General features: G+C 39.8%; 1 protein-coding gene across 2 annotated transcripts in view; it reads right to left on the reverse strand.

Annotated features, from left to right (window-relative positions):
- CHR24 (chromatin remodeling 24) overlaps positions 1-19,009 on the reverse strand; it is a 118,724-nt gene that overhangs the window by 12,082 nt on the left and 87,633 nt on the right. The gene's annotated exons all lie outside the window — the stretch shown is intronic.

Genomic DNA, 19,009 nt, shown 5'->3' on the forward strand with positions numbered 1-19,009 from the left:
TTCGCTTCAGTAAGGGTTCCTCGTGAACAAAAAATCAACATGCCATCCAAAATGAATCCAATAATCAGCAGCTTGAGACTCCTTATAAAAGCAAAAGTAATTGCAAACTCAAATGCAATGCAAAATAAAAGCTTCCAGTGTAAATAACATGAAAACCTTTAAAGCATCCTGAGTAAATAGAATATGAAAACTCTTCTTTTACGACCATAAGCATAACAACAATATTGATTTAGAGGACTCAGACTGTAATGAAATAAAGCAGAAAGCAAATCATAATGTGCACAAGCACAAGAACAACTCCTACAAGGGACAATACAAATGCCAAAGGCAATACACAAGCACGCAAGTGCATACAATGGCTACAAAGAGCCTAAATGTGCACAAGCACAAGTCCACAAATGGACCAAACACAAGCCAATCAATGGCAAAAAAACATAAGTTCGCAAGATGCACTAATGGGCATATGCAAAAGAACATAAAAACAGAAAAAATAACAATCCTTTATTGAGATAGAATGCTTAGGAAAAGCATTAAAAAAACAAGGGGTTTTAACCCCTTTATATAGACCATACAAGGTCAATAATAGTCATTGGGATGCTCCCAACTGCTACAAATGTAGTCGTTGGGGAGATCCCAACGACTATATTGGACAAAGTCCAATAAACCCTTATAAAAAAGGAAAATGACAAGAAACAAAAAAAATAAGAAAAGACAAAACTGCCTCTAAAGGGCAGTACTTATTACATGTGTACAAAAGACCAAAATGGCCTTACATAGGCAAAACCTATTACAATAACAAAACGGTTAAAAATATATATACATATACACTCATATATGAATATATACACTCATATGAATATATGTGTGTGTGTGTGTGTGTGAATCAATACATTTTAACACTCTCCCTCAAATTTACAGTGTGATTACCGAAAGTTTGAAAATACAAAAACAAAGAAAAAGATCCAAGTCTTCATTGATAATTTTCACCAAATGCCTTAATAGGCTATCTTCATCTTCATGATGAATCAAAAACATAATTTTTTTCTTAACCCATATCATCTTTAAGAACCTTACGAGAAAACAAAACAAAGGTTTCAACTACACAAAGGAAAGGAAGATATCCTAACCAAATAGTTAAAAAATAGTTATAAGATATACGTATATAGTTTCAAAACAAATATATATTTTGAACAAAAATAACACAGATTAATTCACATATATATATATGAAAAGAGGATGGTTAAGTTCCCCAACAAATCATTGAGGTACTATAAACTAAACAATTTCCTCTTAAAAGCAAGTTAGATATGCACCTAAAGCAATATTTTTTAAGATTTTAGAAACATTAGCAACAATTCAAGCAATGTACAATAGCCATTAAGAAAAACACAAGGAATATACTTCAAAATCAATTTTAAAGAATTTCTCGTTTAGAAAATCATATTAAAACAACATATTTTTCAAGAAAACCTAAATTCTGAAGAGTAGAAATTTGATCCCTAAAGTCCAATAGACAAACATATATTAGACATAAAATAAACAATTTTGAAATAATGTCCCAAAGACTTAGATAAACATTTCAAATAAAAGATATAACTCATCAAAAACCCAACAACACATATTAAATGTAAGAACTCAAAGGAACTCACAGTAAAAGGGAAATTAATTAAATTCATAAAAAAAATGCAAGATAACCAACATGGAACAAATCCAAATACCCTCACATATATATCCAACATGCAATTAAAGTATACTTATCATGCACATAATACCATGTAATGAAATGAAGATGTTCTCACAACCCAGTAGGGCTAATGCACAAAAAACCACCTAGGGCCAAGAGAGCACACATAAAAATAATAATTTTATTAAGGATAGAATACACACAAAATGCATGAAATTTTTCCAATGGATAACCTTTTTGTATACAAGGGCAAACAAGAAGTGAAAAATATTAGAAAATACATGGAGAGATTCTTAAAAAACCCACATACAACAAATCATAAAAAAAGAAATGATATTTGCAAATCTCAACACTAGTTCGCTCACCACAAGCAATCACCTCTTTGACCTCCAACTCAACATCCTCAAAATTCAAGTGTATCACCGCATAAGGCAAGAGATCAAACACAAATGTCAACAATAACCAAACCAATGACCATAAACCAGCAATATCAAATATTTAAACTGACTATAAATATCATCTACAACCACAAGATGTGCACATCCCTTACCTCATAAATAGTTGTAAAACTGCAATCAATACCATCAATCAGAGTTGTAAGTATCATATTGTATCATACCATATGATACGACACATTGTTACTTTAGGGTTTTGTGATACGATACACACTCGTATCGCGATACGAGTGTGTTTTGTACCCATATCGGGTGTATCATACGATACACCCCTATACAATGTTGTATCATACGATACAGGGTGTATCGTACAATACAACTTCGGCGCACTTTAAAAAGGCTGAAAGTTATTTTTTCAATTTGGGTTTTAAATACCTTTTGAAATCCAACTTCTCCATTTATCTAGAGGCCATTAGAAGGGAACCCACATACCCTAGGAGCCATGAGAGCGATTTGAGGGCCAATTTGTGCGCTAGGGAGAGGGCTTTTGCGATTTTATCAAGAGTGCATTTCCACCATTTTTCCACTCAAGAAAGTGGGTTAAGCTAAAAAATCCATATTCTTTGCTTATTGAGCTTTTTTTTTGGAAAATTGCGTCAAAGGATCTGGCATGGCAATGGGGCACTCAAGTAATGAGAGAAAACCGATTAAAAATCAAGTGCAATTATTGCCAAAATACTTTTTTAGATGGTATGTCTCGGTTGAAGCATCATTTAGTCGGGACACATCGTAATGTTGCCACATACACACCAAGGAAATTGTAGGATGTCGTGAAATGGCAATGTCAGCAATTACTTGATGGTTTGAGAGGAAAAAGACAAGAAAGAGAGATGAATGAGGCAGAAATGGGGTATGTGGAGCCCTAGGAGGATGTGTATGACGAAGATGAGCTTCCTACTTTTGATCTTGTAGCGCCTAACATAGGATCAGAAGTAGAAAGTTTTGCAGCGAAGGGGAAAGGTGTGTCTAGTGCCAGTAAAAGTGTTATCGCGGGCACAAAAAGAAGAGGAAGGGAGTTATTCGACAAAAGGTAGAGCTAGAGACTCTATTAGGAGCTTTTTCGCTCCTAGGACTACCCCTAAGGCACAACCCGACATTCATACTGCTATGACTCCTCAACATTTAGTCCAGCAGGTGAATGTCGCGATTGAGAGAAGGTTAGGAGATGGTTCTATGATAATTAAGGTTTTATATAATAGGTTTTAAAAAAACTTGGTTATTTAACACTTAATTGTTCATAAACTTGGTTATTTTGTTTTTGTTTATGTAATATGAAAGTAGGAGTCTTGTGCATGTTCTTAATTGAAGGATATTTAATATTTTGCATTGTTCATGTGAGATATGTATGCAATATTATCTATGATTCTATATTAGTTGATGTTTGATGATGTTTTATGCAACTCATAGAGATATAAATGCTTCATATATGATTTTATGGTTGTATTTTGTGCAATTCATCATTTTTTCATGTGATATGATCTTTTTAGAATTTTTGCTAATTTTTCTTGATTTTTGGGCGTTTTTGAAATTTTTTTATTAAAAAGTTATGATATTTAACAGTCTGATACGATATGATACGGTCTTAATTTGGGCCCGACCGATATGGATAACGATACAATACTTACAACCTTGACATCAGCTACAACAACTGCACATAACTCACCACAACCATGGTTGTAAAACTGATAAACAAAATCTCTTATCTAAAGGAAAAAAATCACTCAAATAAGAGGAAAGAGAGAAGAAACAATATAGGTAAAAATACTGTAATGAAAACAAACTGATGTCAATAAGCAAGAAGATTTGAAAACAATATTCAACTCAAAGCAATAAATTTTGCAATAATATGAGATTTAATCCATAAGAACCAATATGGTCACAAGCAAATAACAGTTGAGTCATCACTGATAAAAAATCAATACAAGCATCCAGTAAACAACAATGGCCAAATAAGCAATTGAATGATACAACTCACTCATAAAACCAAAGGTTAAACAACCGTCAGTTAGAGCCAAAACAAGCACCAATATAGCACTAATAAACTGGCAAACTATACTGACAAAAAAATAGAGGTGCATACATAACTCACCCCAACAAACATCTCTAGCACCACAACACCGAGGTGAATACAACTCACCTCGAAAAGGCCTAATAAAATAATGTTTGCATCGAATAACAAAGATGGACTAAGCCAAAACAATGAGGCAAATAGGAAAAGCCTTGAAAATCACTTTCCACAAATAAAGAAAACAAGAACCGACTTGACAACAAAAGTTTCAAATCAAGTCAAATAACAAGAGTTTGAATCCTCAAAAAAGTTTAGAAAATTCATCTAATAAATGCAATCAAAGGATAAGATAAAATGTCCACCAATGAAAGTCTTTAACTACAAAGAAGAATGCCTACCAATAGACACAAAATGGACAAGCACAAAAGTGAACCACAAAGGGCACACTCACAAAAACCCACAAAGGGTATGAAGAAGACTCATAATTCACAAATTAATATTTTATTACTAACAAGTACACACAAAAAAACTTAAATCCTATATGAAGTAACATAATATAAAAACATGTAAAATGATGTTCACTAAAGAGCCATGAGTCTAAGAAATTGTAATAAAATAAGCGGAAGATACAAACAAGTCACTAAGGCCATACACAAGCACAAACACAATGTGCACAATAACAAGTCCACTAGGGACAATACAAAGAGCCAAGGGGTTAATACAAGGCAACAAACATAAGAAAAATAGTCTTTTGTTAATAATATGCTTAGCAAAAAGCATAAAATGAATGGGGACAAGGTCCTTATTTATACACAAAGAGACTAAAGGCAAGAAGCCATGAGAGTTATATCACAAGGACTCGGCAAACCGGGTGCCGCACCCGCGTCGATGCGACGCAACGCGGGTGCGGGTGCGGGTGCGCATGCGGGTGCGGTGCGACACCCGGTGCGGTCAACCCGACCCTGGGTGCGGTCAACGCAACCAGGGTCATTTGTGTCTAATTTTAAGACTTTAAAAAAAAATATGCCCGATGAACTTTGCTGCTGAGGGAGGATTAGGGCAAAAATTTTTTTGCCCTAATCCTCCCAACCTCTTCTCCTGAAGCCTCCGTCGGACGCCGTCGCCAACCGCTCCGCCTCTGCTCTCCTCCTCAGGTATGCTCTCTCCTCTATGACTCCCTCTGCTCTAGTCCTCTCCTCTCTGACTCCCTTTGCACTCCTCCTCTGCACAAAGAGGGCGCAGGGAGGGGGCTCGGCCCCTCCCCTGCCAACAAAGAGTGCAGGGAAGGGGCTCGGCCCCTCCCCTGCACAAAGAGGGAGGACAGGGAGGGGGCTCGGTCCCTCACCTACACACAGAGAGCGCAGGGAGGGGCTCGGCCCCTCCCTGCACAAAGAGGGAGGATAGGGAGGGGGCTCGGCCCCTCCCCTGCCAGCAGGGAGCGCAGGGAGGGGGCTTGACCCCTCCCCTGCACAAGATATATATATATATATATATATATATATATATATATAATATATTTTTTTTGCCACACCCCTGCACCCAAGTTTTTATAGAGTGTCGCACCCATGTGACATAGCCTGGGAGCTCCCAACGACTATAATTATAGTCGGGAGCAATCCCAACAACTCTATGGTTAATGACAATAGAGCCCCCAAAACAAAATGAGAAATACAAAAAGATAAGTACAAAATTATCCCTATAGGACATACCTAATTACAAAAGGTAAAAAGACAAATGACCTTGTTGGGCATTACCTATTACAACATAATTATATATATATACATACTTTAATAGAAATAACACAATCACAAGGCATTGATGCCATTAAGGTCGCCATAGAGAGCCCTCACAAAAAACATTTTTTTTCTATAAATATCTTTATTAATGATTATGATACACTAAGCATGTAGACACAAATCATTCAAGTGCAACAAGTACACTCACAATAAACATCTCCCAAGAGGCAAGAACACAAGCCACAAATGGGCACAATCACAAGGGCCAAGAGAACAAAGCATGCATAAAAAAATATTATAATATCCAAAGAACAATATGATCATATAGATCAAATGCATATCAAGATACAATACAAGAGCATGTATGACAAATCTAACCAAGGTAAGAATATGAACATGTCATGTATAAGAGAGCATATCAAAATCTTATAAAGTCCTCACGCATTAAAATATTCTCATGCACATACAAAAAAACTTATAATAATATATAAGACTACTAAGAACTTTACACAAAAGATAATTTAAAAGTATGCAATATGCATTCATAGAAATTCCACAAGTTTCAAAGTCATGCTCTCAAGGATTAGCCTCAATAAAAGATCACAACCCTCAAAATGAAAAGACAAGAATTTGAAGTCATACATAAATACATGTTTTGACATTTATAACCACAAAGTGTTTATGTAAAACAAAAAAAAAAATTATTTAGAATCGGGTCGGATCCGGACCCGAACCCGACCAGAGGCCACTGCCTCTCGCTGTCGTTAAGAGACAGTGAGGCAGGCAGGAGAAGGGTCATGAAACCCCCCTCACCTCCTCTCGCCCTCTCGTCTCTCTCTCTCTCCTCTGCGTTGCTGAGCACCGCCACCGACGACCCCCTCCTTCCGGTGAGCTCCTCTCTGACAGCCTCCCCAGGTATGTCCTTTTACCCTCTTTGCACTCTCGTTTTCTCTCCCCGATACTCACCCTCTTTCCCCAGGCATCGACCCACCGTCGTCGGCAAGCACAGCCACTAGTGACAGCACCGCCGGAGCCCACCCACGTGGACGACAGCATCCCCTCTGCGACCTCGTCAGCGATGCCTCTCTACCCAACGACCCCCCAGACACGCTGTCAGCTGCGCCTCGCCAACCTTTGCCGCCCCCGTCCAGAGGGTTCATCGATGGCCTCTCGGTCAGCACCCTCCGTCCTCGCCCTGCGTCCGGCCACCTACCGTTGGCAGCCCAGGTGCGTACCCTTCTGTCCCCTTCTCTTCCCCTTTTTCTTCTTCCTTTCGTCGACCGACAGGGGCAAAAGCCCTTGCCTATCAGTCCGTTACGACAAGGGATAGCCGTCCAGCAAGGGCTTAAGCCCCTGCCACTTAGCTGACAGGTTGGAAGGGGTAAAACCCCTGCCGCCTGTAAGAAAGGTTTCGGCAGAGGTTTTGGGCCCCCTGCCTGCCTTTGCTTTTATCAGGGAGGGTCAAACCCCCTCCCTGTCTCGATGCGTAGGGGAGGGTCCGACCCTCCCTGCCTTTGTTTATCGCAGGGAGGGGCTCGAGCCCTCCCTGCCTTCGATCTTCGCAGGGGAGGGCTCGACCCTCCCTGCCTTCGTAGCACGCAGGAGGGGTCGAGCCCCTCCCTGCTCACTGTTACGGCAGGCGAGGGGTCGAGCTCCCCTCCACGCACCCTCGTTGTTTAGGGGAGGGGTCGAGCTCCTCTCTATGCACCCTTGTTGTTTAGGGGAGGGGCCAAACCCCTTTTTTGCTCCTTCTCGGGCGTTAGATAGGGGCTTTAGCCCCTGCTTGTTTACTGTTACGGCAGGCGAGGGGTCGAGCTCCCCTCCACGCACCCCCGTTGTTTAGGGGAGGGGCCAAACCCCTTTTTTGCTCCTTCTCGGGCAATACCTCTTTGCGTATTTAATTTTGACTCTTACGTCGAGGAACAAATGCAACGAGAGTTCCTTGATTTGACTCAGGGAACCATGAGTCTGGTAGATTACACTACCAAGTTTCGGAGTCTCAAGAGGTATTGCCCGAACCTCTTCAAGAATGAGAAGGCAAGGGCGGCAAAGTATGTGCACGGACTAAAGGATGGGTTACGGACTCGTGTCCTGACAGGTCGGCCTCCTACTTTGGCCGATGCGATCGAATCAGTCACTGTTCTGACCAAGGACTGGGAGAGGTCTAAGAATGTATCGCAAAAGGAAGGCATCAATGGAGGGGATGCTTCGGGCGGAAAGAGGAAGGACCCACCTGCAGGCGGAAAAACTCAGGGTGGCAAGAAGCAGTAGACCTATGAAGGGCAAAAACAAGGAAAGGCCCCGCCAGCATGTCGCAAGTGAGGCAAGAACCATCCACTTGGTTTTTACTCGTTGTTCAAGGGAATTTGCTATCAGTGCCCGCAGCCAGAGCACATTGCTCATTTTTGTCCGAACAAGCCAGTGACTCAGGGAGAACAACAGTCACCTCAGCAGCAGCAACAGATACCTCAGTCGCAACAGGGTCAACAGGGGACTAATGGGAGGGTTTATGTCGTTACGACTACTACACTGGACGATCAGACTGATCTGGTCTAAGGTATCTCTTAGTTGTCAATTATTAGGCTCGGGTGATATTTAATTTTGGTACTACCCACACCTATTTGGTACGTTCTAATTTCGAGGACGAAATTCTTTTAAGGGGGTAAAGATGTAAAAACCGTAAGTTTTTGCCATTATTTTTTTTAAATGTTTGGAAACATGCAATTTGGACATAAGATCCATATTTCGGATCTAGGACCCATAAAGGGGTATTTATGCATAATTATTTGCGTTATACTAAAATAATATTAATATTAGTAATATAAGAGAAATATACATATATAGAGAGAGAGCGAACTCGAGGATCCACAGTTGGATCCACTTGGATTCAACTTGTGGATCCATATTGAAGGTGGTAAGGCGCACCGTAACTTGGGGTTGGTTTCGGGTCTCGGGTCCGGACCCGGGCCACACCCTGTGTAACAAAAATCAATAAAATAAATTTTGGTGCATAGGGTCGGACCCACAGTTGGATCCACATGGATCCAACTGAGGATCCGTCATTCATAGGCAAACCAGGTCCATTTTAATAATGGACCCAGCGTCGCGGGTCGTGGGCTTGGACCCGGACCTGAGTTTAATTTTAAAAAGGGGGCGTTAAAACAGGAATCGTGCCTAGGGCACGATTCTTGCTTTCAAGAATCAGAAAAAGAAAGGGGCAAGGGGGGGTTACGCAGAGCGTAACCGAACCCCGTGCTTCTCGGAGGAGAGGAGTGGGGGTTCGACGTGATAAATGGGGGGTGGAAAGGGTTTTACCCTCTTCACTCGATCTCTCTCTCTCCCTCTCTCTCTCAGTGTGAGCACGTCGGAGGGAGGGTTCTATCGCCGGCGAACTTCGGCTACCCGCAACCATCACCGGCCTCGAGCGAGCACCCTTCTCCACGGCAGTGAAGAGGGGCGACATCAGCTTGCATCCTCCCCACACAGCAGCGCTGATGAAGCTCAGTCGACCCTTCTCTCGCAACGACGACAGTCTCCGATCGCCGAAAAGGTCGCCAAAAACAGGTACGGTTCTTCATTGAGTCTTGGTGAGGGATCGAACAGGGGTTCGATTCCGTGTATGGTTTCGAGAGGAGAAAACTCGGGGTTTTCGGTAGTGACGACATCCGATTTGGGGGTTTTGCTGTCAACCCCATTTCGGAACCCTAGTTAATGGTTGGGGGGTTATTTTTCAGTTAAGGGTTTCCGATTTGGGGATTTTCAGTTTTTTTTTCAATTTGAGGGGGGGATTATCTTTCGATTTCTTGAAAATCCAAATACGCTATGGGATTTCAAATTTCCATTGTGAAGGGGATATACAATTTCGATTTTCTGCTAAAAGGGGGATGTCTGGTTTCGGATGTCTATCATAAGGGTAGTTTTACTCGACTTGGGGGTTAAATTTTATGAAATCAAATCTTTTAGTACTATATGTCTGTTACTAGTTTATATCATGTTAAATGTCTGTCGATGTGGCTATAGGGATTTTTTGTAGCCTGTTGCCAAATCAGTGTTTATACTATCTGAGGGTTATTATAAAAAACGCTTTATCTGTGGTTTCATTGATTGTCGGCAAATCCGATTTTCCGGTTAATAACTGTGTTTAGCCTTGGTTACATGTTAATCTCGTATAGCATATTCAGTTTAGTTATTTTTTTATACATGATTAAGATGCTCATGATATTGCCTCTGCTATGATCGTACGTTGTACTGGTTCCTTATAAGATTTATATATTAAAGACAAAGTCTTAGTCCACAATTTGCCAACTTTTGTAGGTCTATGATCACTTACCTGATTTCATGATTTTTAGAACATCATCAGACTTCCTCTTCTGCTTTGGTAACCATTGGACCTAACATAATATAGGCTTCACAATTTTCATAGTACTATGGGGCAAACAACTTGTCAATTTTACCGGATTATTGAACTAGATACAAAATGCAGTGTAGATTCTTTTTCAGTTTGAGCATACAATTGTGGTCTTGAACTGTTCTTGGTTTGTTTGATTGTTCTTAAGGCTAGATTTATAAATTTTACCTGCTAACGTAAATTTCAGAATGTGTAAGTGTAAATTTCATATAAAAGAATCCTTTCGATGCAAGAAGGAATTTGATTGTTATTTAAAACTGCATATGTGAGGGTTGTTTCAGTGTTGAACTGAAAATGATAATCCTGTCATGAAACTGCATATGTGTGGGTTTGCTTTCCTTTCACTTATGATTTGACTAAGGTATATTCATTTGGTTATATGAATAGCTGATGGGGTTATATGCTTTTTAATATGTTGTTCAATATGTGGTGGCATTGAGAGTATTACTGGCTGGACTGAATTGACTATGTTTCTAGCTAGGAGGTTGGCGGGTCTCGGATTGGTAAGCCCGACCAACTTCCCTAGCATATGTCAAGGCTTACACTTCTGCCTGATAATTGTGTAAATGTTGTTTTGCATTTCATAATACTAGTGAAATCTGGAATGTGCGCATGACTCGGTTACTGATTTTCTTCCTGAGCATGTATGCTTGATGAATATGTGAAATTTTACAAGTACACTCGCACATTCAAAAGAAATGTGCATTGGTTAATACACATATATGATGTAGGTACCATACATAGTGAAAATGCATATGATTGAGTAATGACATGCATATGGTTGGGTTATGTTTGTATGAGTGCACATGCTTTTGGCACCATTGGCCTAGTGTTATGAATAAACACTACTTGGTTTTATTATGTGATGCATCAATTGCCTAAATGGACCATCACCGGCCTGGAGAGTCGTGGGTTGGGTTTCTTTCATATATATTTTGTACTGCATCACTTAAACCACATAAGTTGGTATGGTACACTACTACATTGTTCTAGTTGTTTATACGGGTTGTAGTCCCGTAAGGGTCCCCGCAATGGAGAATGCGGGTTTTCACTTTACTTTTGCATATGGTGTTGCAAACCTAAAGAACTAACTTTAATAAAAATATAATAAGAACAGTGTAATATACATTCTGGGATATCTCATCTAGAGTATGAAAATCTTAGAGATCCGGTCTTGAAGAGACTGTGAGGATACAAAAACTCTGTGTGCTGTAATTTTGTCCCCTGAACCCGATATTGAAGTTCTTTATCCTGGCTACGGTTTTAGGGAGAGTCTGTCACTTTACTCGGGAGCGGTGTGTTTGACACAGTTCTTGTTTATAATACCAAGGAAGTGGCACTTGTGAGCGTGGGGTGTCCCTTGTGTTCCCGACATTAGATGTGGAGGTCTAATGTTTCGAAGGTGATTCGGTCGAGGGCTAAGTTGGAACCCAGTAATAAAATACAAATTGGGTTTTAAGCTACCCTGGGAACCTACTTGACCTCGGGAATTGTACATGTTTGGTGTATCCGCGGGCAACAGTAATTAAAAAGAGGAACTTAAAGTTGTATGCATTTAATAGGGCATGCATATGGAAAGATGGAGTTTAAATGAAAGATAACAAAAAGGAATCATGCATTGCACATAATCACGCATTTTCCTGCTATGCACTACATCATGCATAATTGAATTATTTTATAAATCATGATAGAATGGTGAGTGTATTGTTATTTACTTCCTAAAAAGAAGATCTTGTTACTTAGTTCTTGTATATGCTCATGCCTTACTGTTTCTGTAATAACCTCAAATTTTGTAATTTACTTATTTAAATTTATTTGAAAACGAGTATTTTTCTAAATTTGGGCCTCGGATCCGTTACCGGATCCATATAAGAGCGTGTGAATAACCCACAATGGGGTATTAAAACTATACTTATAATAGTTAAATAAATAATTAATAGTATAAAAGAAAAGAAAAAAACCGAGTATTTAAGGTTGGATCCGTGTTTGGATCCAAATGGATCCAACATATGGATCTAAGATCCATAAAAAAGGTCTTTATATCCATATTCATAATAAAACTAATAATATAATATATAAATAAAATTTAAATTTTTATTTTTTTTTTAATTATCCGAGGATCCACAGTTGGATCCATTCGGATCCAACTAATGGATCCATATGGTTGGGGGTCAGGTTACGGGCCTCGGGTCCGGACCCGAGCCGCACCCCCTGTGTAACCCTTTTAAAGAAAGGGGCAACCCGATAGGGTTGCCCGATAGGGTTGTAGCAGAACAGAAAAGGGGAAAGAGGGGGGGGGGGGGGTCGGCGATATATGGGAAGTGGAAGAGGGGGGTCTCACCCTCTTCCCTCGTCTCCCTCGTTTCTCCCTTCCCTCATCTCTCTCCCTCAATCTCTCTCTCTTTCCCTGTGTGTGCGCACGCCGGAGAAATAGCCCATTACCGGCCATCCGCAGGCGTCAAGGGCCCCTCGAACATCTCCTTTCACAGCAGTTGGAAGGAGCGTCACCAGTCGGCACCCCTCTGCGACAGCCGTCTCCGGCCACCGGAAAACCACCGTAAGAGGTACGGGTTTTCCTCTTGATTTCGAGTGAGACAGAGGGTGTAGATTTGTTGTCCATGGAGTATTTTAGGGTACTCATTAGGGAGAGGCAGTTTTGGGGGTTTGATGTGCCGGAGACCCCAAAACGACAATTTTAGGGATTTCAGTCCGCTGATTTGTGGAGTTTTGGGTTGTTTGATCTATGACTATGAGTCCATATGGAGGGAGATATACCCATACACAATCCTTTTTAATAAGCCTCCGTTTATTTATTGGCGTAGGTATTATGTCTTATGGTGAATTCCATTTAGATAAAGCTTTGCATGTTTAATAGTCGATCGATGTTGCTGTGAAACCTCTGTAGTCTTAATAAGTATCGGAATAGGCTTCACTTGCTATATACCGAAGTCTGGTAATTTATGGACTAATTTCTGAAAGTACATAGTCTTTTGTGTTATGATTTGAGGTTACTGAAAATTAAGATAAATTGTAGATTGTAGACATGCTGAAGGGTACATTCCTGTGATCAGATATCAATTATAAAAACAAAATTTAATTGTTAATATGTAAATAGTTTTTTTTTGGATCCTACATGTTTCCACTCTGTTTTTGGCTGTTTATGCTTCTTTTTACTTGTTGTTGCGTTTCAGAATTTGATCCAGAATCTGCCCAAACCCAGATTCACTTTTGGTTGGTAGTGTTCAGAGGAGAGTTTCAGCTCTACTTACCTGTTAGCATTATGTTTCTTTTATTCTTCCTATGTTTGTTGCCCCCATTTCGTTTTTAGGGTTGAACTAGTTCTCTTATATAAGTAATACTTATAGTACATACAAGCTAAGCTCGGAAGTGTATTACATCTATAGTTTTGATACTCGCTGAACCTGAGATTTTATTTTATTAGAACTAGAACTTGAAATACATATTTATCTGAGTTCTTATTTACAAAACTTGGGTTACTGTATTTTATAACCAGACTTACACCAAATCATATTGGGTCGGCTGGGCAATACCCAGTCCCTGTGAGGTCTGGCAGCACTTGCCAAAGTGTTGGCAGCCCCCATCTGTGACAATATATATATATACATATATATCTGAAAGGTTTTGTTAAGGTGGGCTGGCTTTCAACCCAGCCGAACTTGGCTGGCCTGACAGGCCGAGCCTGGTGGTTGCGGAGCCTCATCCAAGTGCATTGGCTGGGTCATTGCTTCTCAATTAAGACTACAAAATACCTGTGTTAGTCCAGCTTTGCATGGTCACATTGTTTTTTTTTTACATACTCATGTGTGAGTGGTCATTTGCTTCATAATTTTTATATTGCTTAGTAGCATGATTGATTACTGTCATGCATCCTGTCATGCCTATTTACAAGGTGATTAAGAGGCATAGGGACGTGTAAAGACTGTTAGGCATACACCCATGTAATCTGTATGACACAAACATTATGGGTGTTCTCATAATTTAGCTAAACATGTAATCGTACATGTTGTTTTCCACGGCTTAAACTAAATATTATAGGCTGAGTGAAATTAGCTTGTGTAAGGTTCAATTCTTCTTGAAATTTTCATATTTATGCTTGCCTAATATTCAGACCTATGGGTGTAAGAGCATGATATGTTTTGTTTTTCTGCATTTCACACATTAAGCCAAAATCAAAGTAATTGCTGCAAAGCTACATCTTATGCATATTGTACACTAACTTGATGTATTGACACGTGCACCACCACTTGAAGGTTCACCTGCTGATTTAGGTGTGTAATTTCATCAAAGGGTGTATGTGACATAAACATGAATGTTAAAGCATGCATTGACAGGCTAAATGAAATCATACATGGGATATGAGCATGTGTATGGAATGAAAGCATGAAATTTAAATTGAGGCTGTGAACTCATGCATAGGTATATGTATGTTATTGTTTCATGTACACCTTTAAATTGTCCTAAATGAATGCGCATTGAAAAACATGTGAAAAGAATGCATAAGTGGCATACTCTTTATGATTTTTGCTTATGCATGTGGCAATGATCAAATTGGATCATTTGTGGCTGGATGAGCCGCGAGAACTAGTTGTTCTCCGTTTTAATTGTTTTTGAGGCATTGCGACAAATCAATTGTGATATTGTTGTTTTACCACACTGTTCTATGGGCTGTGGCCCCGTGTAAAGCTTAGCATGCTGATGTGCAAGCTTATGTTATTAATTCTGCATGTAAATTTGCAAATGTAAAAGAAATGAATTAATAACCAGATAAAAGAAAATAAAGAACAGTGTAATTCACTTTCTCCTTGATGTCCCTGCTTTAGCGTGGGAATCTTGGATATTGCGGTTTAGGGGAAACCGTGAGGATACAAAAACTCCGTGTGCGTTTTGTTGCCCGTGAACCCGATATTGAGGTTCTTCTCCTGGCCACGGTTTTAGGGAGAGTCCGCCACTTTACCCGGGAGTGGTATGTTAGTCACAGCTGTGAGTTTGTTTTGATATACCAAGAAAGTGGCGCCAGTGGATGCTGTTTTCCCTGGTATCCCCGACTTTGGATGCTGTTTTCCAAGGTTCCGATGGATGGTGTTGTTTCCTGATATCGGTCGAGGGTTAAGTTTGGAACCCGGTAATAAAATATAAATTGTGTGTGAAGCTACCCCGGGAACCCTACTTGACCTCGGGGTTTGTACCCGTTTGGTATATCCGCGGGCCACTCTAATTAAAAAGAGGAACTTAAGGATGTGTGCATTTAATAGGACATGCATATGGAAAAAGGAAAACTTAAATGGAAGATAATAAATAGTTCATGCACTACACATAAATCATGCATATTCTTGCTATGCATTAGTTCATGCATGGTTACCTCTTCACTTGGTTGTTTATGTTGATCATTGTATGATGTTGAGCTCTTTTGTATTTAATTGCCTTATTGATTAAGTTGTGATCAATGTTACATATTTCGTGTTCCCTCTTGTTAAATGTTTAATTATGCATGAATGGTTAATTGACTTAGTAATTGATTATAATCGTATTCCTCAAAATATTACATGGATCTTATTTATGCTCTTTTTCTTATTTGATTCATTAAGGAAACCTGTACGCAGAATTCTTCGAAATTCTGACCCTCTTATTTTATTGGTTTTTCCCAGGCACAGGTGATCAGTGAAGTCGACTCGCTTCTGAGGGGTACGAGGGTCACAATTGTTTCAGACGGCTTCACTTACGGACAGAGTGGCTCTACTTGTGTTTTATTTTAGTTCTTCTGATTTCCTGCAATTTGATATTTCACATTTGACATTGAACATGTTACTCTTATTGATTCATTAATAAAAGAGTTCAGTGGATTAGTTATGATTGATAAATGTAAGTTGCTTTGTGGTGTGTGGTTATCCAACTGAAATTGGAACTGTAGGGACCCCAGGTCTCTGGGAAGTTTTCCGCGACTCAAAAAAAAAAAATATTCCGCATTTTTCAAAGGTAGGAGTTGGGGTCGTTACAGTTTCTTTCTGTCTGACATATGAAATTGGTTGCATGTATGACTAATTAAATTCTGAAAATTTTTATATCTGCACTCATTCAAAGCATTACATGAAATCTTTTCCATGTTCTTTGTCTCACTTGGTTTCATTAGAAATAGTTGTGCTCAGAATTTCAGTTCTGACACCCTACTTTGTTGGTTTTTCACAGGATATGGTGAACAGTGAGGCTGGACTGGCTACTGGGGATGGATGAGAGTCATACTTGGGCTTGAAAGCTTCAGCAGGGGACATAGTTGCTCTTTCTTTTGTTTCAGTTCTTCTCATTTTTTTTTTCAGTTGTTTTATTTTCAGTCGAATAAAACCTTGTCTCTGAAATTTACTCTTATTCATAAATAAAGAAATTGTTCTTATTCATATGGATAATAGTTGCAAGTTCGTTTGTGGTGTTTGGGATATCCAATAGAAATTGGAACAGTGAGGACCCCAGATCTCTCGGAAGGTTTCCGCATTGATTAAAAAAAAATCCGCATTTTCAAAGAGGATAATTTGGGGTCGTTACATGCTCGATAGTTCAGTATGCTACTCGTTGAGCTATGCACGCCTGTCAAGGCGTTACTCTATTTAGTTAAACTGCTTATGCAGTTTTTTGCTGAGTAATAACTAGCTTCTCATACTAGTTAAGTGCTTATAATAATAGCATTATGCCAATTGCTACATATTAGCATGTGACTTGCTTTACCCCTTGGTCGAACTGCTTGGTGCTTGTTGTAACGTAGCACTTGTTGGCTTGCATCTCTTATGATTGATGTGATTGAATACAGCTCGTAATCTACGAACGGGTGGCAACTAAGATTGATGTGGTTGTTTGTCTTATAAGTTGCTTACATATTGTGATATAACTGCTGCCGTATGATTGCTTATCATGTATAACTTATGAATGGCTGGCTTGCAATGCAATGGTTTATGCCTTACGATTAATTTAATTACTTGTTGATGGACTGAGCCATTTGATGGTAAATGTATGTATCGCGAGCATTGTTATGAGTGTTTGTCTTATTCAGTTGTTTTGTTTGGCTGTCGGATAGAGTTAGTTACTCTTCGCCTATAGAATCAGCTCGATTGCCATATCTGCGTGTTCTCATGTGTCGTTTACGCATGCTTTGAGGTCCTATTTAAGAATTACAATGTTCCTTGTGGCAATAATTCGATGCATAATATTATATGCTTCTGTGTGATATGATTGATGTGCCACGTGATAAGAAATGTTGAGAGTATGCGATAATATGTTCATGGTTCATGGAACCTTATTGAAGGAATGGTTGATCGTGTGTTTTGTTTACCATGTGAAGTGATACGATGCATATTGCTGATATACATGCTTGTGCCCATATTGGTGGCTACTGACCCAAAGAGCGGTCGATGGTTCGAAGCAGTCGATTGTACTGATGTATGTATCACTGAGTAGGGTGTCTATTGAGGATCGGATCTTCAAAGGATTATCTGCGAGGGCGTGTATGATCAAGACCAGGTAACCGGCTAAAGTGGTAGATTCTTTGTGAGGATGTACACTGTCCACGAACGGGTAGCCGTAAAGATGGTGAACTCCTGTGAGGAAGTGTATGGTCCAAGACCAGGTATACCATCTAGGGCGGAATTTCTTGTGAGGTTATACATTTCCCAGACCAGGTGATCCGGCGTTTATCTTGTTGATTATTATAGTGGCTATCGACCTTGAGAGCGGTCATTTGTGTTGATGTGTGTATCGCAATAGTTTTCATTACATATGGCATTTATTAGAGACCATATTCCCAAAAGATTCTCTGTGAGGGTATGTATGATCAAGATCAGGTGACCCGGCTAGAGCGGTAGAATCTCTGTGATGAGGTACACTGTCCAAGAGCGGGTAGCCGCAAAGACGGTGAACTCCTGTGAGGAAGTGTGTCGTCCAAGACCAGGTACACCCTCTAGGGCGGTATTTCCTTGTGAGGTCGTATATTTCTCGGACCGAGCGATCCGACGTGGAACTTGTGTTTTAGCTTACCATAAAAAGTTATGGTGGGCTGTGATGATCTTCTGAGATTGTTTGTCATAGCCAACTATGAATCTATAGTTTTGGCTTTCTGTTTTAGCATGATTTCATGCAGGACTCAGATGTGAGAATCATATCTTTATTTGATTTTAGATCATGTTTTGGACCTTCTATAGAAGGGTGGGCTTTTTCTAAGAAAGTATGACGCCTTAGTGAGTCATAACCAGTGACAGTTGGCCGCGTAAGGCCTTAAGAGATAAGAATAGTTTAAGGTGGTTTAGGACAAAGTGTTTGTTAGAAGTAGTGAGAGCGACAAACGATGACCTGATAATGATTAGATATAGAGACCTTGTTCTAGGAACGAGAACAAGCTTGTTGCGTGGTAGTTCATACTTGCGATCAAATGAATCGTCTTGCTACGTTTTGACAGTTGCGTTGCTTACTTGCTTTAAACCGCTTACCATGTTGCACTACTTACCTATTTAACTGCATATCTACTTTAAACTGCTTAGCATACTGAATTAAATGTACTTAATTCAGTTTCTTATAGTCTCTCTTGTGCACCTACTAGTTTTTCGCGAAACTAACACATTCTATAGGTACAGGTGATGATTAGGTACACCACGAGCGATGGAGCGATGATTAGATGGCTTCAAGACTTCTTCTTTCTGCTCTTAACTCGTGTCCTGGACG

Source organism: Nuphar pumila, chromosome 15, assembly GCF_984573655.1.
Source record: "Nuphar pumila chromosome 15, dmNupPumi1.hap1.1, whole genome shotgun sequence".
NCBI lineage: Eukaryota > Viridiplantae > Streptophyta > Magnoliopsida > Nymphaeales > Nymphaeaceae > Nuphar > Nuphar pumila.